The sequence below is a fragment of the Cherax quadricarinatus genome, chromosome 11 (assembly GCF_038502225.1).
Source record: "Cherax quadricarinatus isolate ZL_2023a chromosome 11, ASM3850222v1, whole genome shotgun sequence".
NCBI classification, from domain to species: Eukaryota; Metazoa; Arthropoda; class Malacostraca; order Decapoda; family Parastacidae; genus Cherax; species Cherax quadricarinatus.
This window is the reverse complement of record NC_091302.1, coordinates 25279472-25281671: the sequence shown is the minus strand read 5'-3', so window position 1 is coordinate 25281671 and position 2200 is coordinate 25279472.

The following is a 2200-nucleotide window of genomic DNA, read 5'->3' as shown; positions in this document are numbered from 1 at the left end:
TGGTCACTAATATCAGTCAGACTCGGTAATGTTTGCATCATGAAGGAAGTTTGTTAGTTCATTTTCATTTGTAATGTAGTACACACGGCCTACATTTGTTTTCCTTACTAGGATTTGTCCATCACGTACAAAGCACTGGTGAATTTTATCATTATTCTCACGTTTTAGTTTTCTCACTCTGTACAGGAGGTTCTGTCGTTTTCTTGTGAGACACTCATTTATGTATATATCTTGTTTTGCTTTAATAGATGAAATTATTAGATCTTTTTTCCTGTCTTGTGTGTGAAATCTGAGCATAACACTTTTTCTACTTTGGTTCCCTCGTAACCATGATTCTTTTATTTCTGACACTGGTACATTAACATGTATGTGGTCAAGTATGATCTTTAGAGTTGTATCCTTGCAGTTTGAATGGTTTAATTCGCTGGGAAAGAGTGGAGTGTTAATTACTACTGCATCAGATAACTTATCTTGCTCTGCCTTATCATCTTGGTTAGCAAAATAATTGTTTAATTGGGTATCCATGTTTATTTTCCAGTCCTTGACAGCATTATCAATCTTCATGTTTAGGGAAGTTATTTGGTCTGTGTGACTGGCTATGACTGATTGGAGGGTCTTGCCAAAATCAGTTATACCAGATGATGTTAGCTGCTGTTCAAGGTTGTTGATCTTGTTCTCAAGGTGCAGTAACTTAGATTCATGGTTTGTTATTGTTGTGCAAAGAGACGTATTTTCAGCATGAAGATTTAAGTTATCCGCCATTAGGGTGGTGATGTAGAGCTTTAGTGTATCAGGATCATTAGTCATACCTGGGAGCATATCAGCTGGGTTAAATCCTATGAAGGTAGTAGAGGTAGAGAGGGAGTCAGTCACGGTTGGTGTTGTTGTTGTGGAATTGCCTGGGTTGGTGGGTGATGGTGAGTCGGCCATGTTTGTTGTTGTTGATGCGTTGCTCTGGGTTGTAAGGGGGTGGATGATGCACCGGCGTCCTGCTGGGTCCTCTTATGGAATAGTCGATTACTTGGTGCTGCCTTGCTGGTCTTAGTGTTGTTTCTTCTATTAGTTGGTCTCATAGTAGTACAGGAGTTGTTGTGGTTAGATGAAGAAACTAATATAGTTAAGGGCTTGGAGTAGGTAGTCGTCTGGCAGTGGGGTTGTGCTTGGAGATTGAGGGGCAGTCTTCACTTCAATCTTTAGTTTATCGGTTTGTAGGTATCACTGTTGATTATCTTGGGTCATGCTGGGTTCTACGTATGTTAGTGCAGTTACAAGTGCAGTTAGGCCTTTATAGAAGCATTAGTGGGCTCTGCAGGTGAGGAAAAAGACAGAGCTTGCTGCCTAAGCTGCTGCTGCCGCTGGAGAGGAAAGTGTCAAATGTCATGTAATGCATGTACTTGATTTCTGATTGTTTTCATTATGTAAATCTTTATTTAATTTGAAAAAAATATTTTATTTTAATATTTTTGGGTGTCTGGAATTACCTGGAGTTTACCTGGAGAGAGTTCCGGGGGTCAACGCCCCCGCGGCCCGGTCTGAGACCAGGCCTCCTGGTGGATCAGAGCCTGATCAACCAGGCTGTTGCTGCTGGCTACACGCAAACCAACATACGAGCCACAGCCCGGCTGATCCGGAACTGACTTTAGGTGCTTGTCCAGTGCCAGCTTGAAGACTGCCAGGGGTCTGTTGGTAATCCCCCTTATGTGTGCTGGGAGGCAGTTGAACAGTCTCGGGCCCCTGACACTTATTGTATGGTCTCTTAACGTGCTAGTGACACCCCTGCTTTTCATTGGGGGGATGGTGCATCGTCTGCCAAGTCTTTTGCTTTTGTAGTGGGTGATTTTCGTGTGCAAGTTCGGTACTAGTCCCTCTAGGATTTTCCAGGTGTATATAATCATGTATCTCTCCCTCCTGCGTTCCAGGGAATACAGGTTTAGGAACCTCAAGCGCTCCCAATAATTGAGGTGTTTTATCTCCGTTATGCGCGCCATGAAAGTTCTCTGTACATTTTCTAGGTCGGCAATTTCACCTGCCTTGAAAGGTGCTGTTAGTGTGCAGCAATATTCCAGCCTAGATAGAACAAGTGACCTGAAGAGTGTCATCATGGGCTTGGCCTCCCTAGTTTTGAAGGTTCTCATTATCCATCCTGTCATTTTTCTAGCAGATGCGATTGATACAATGTTATGGTCCTTGAAGGTGAGAT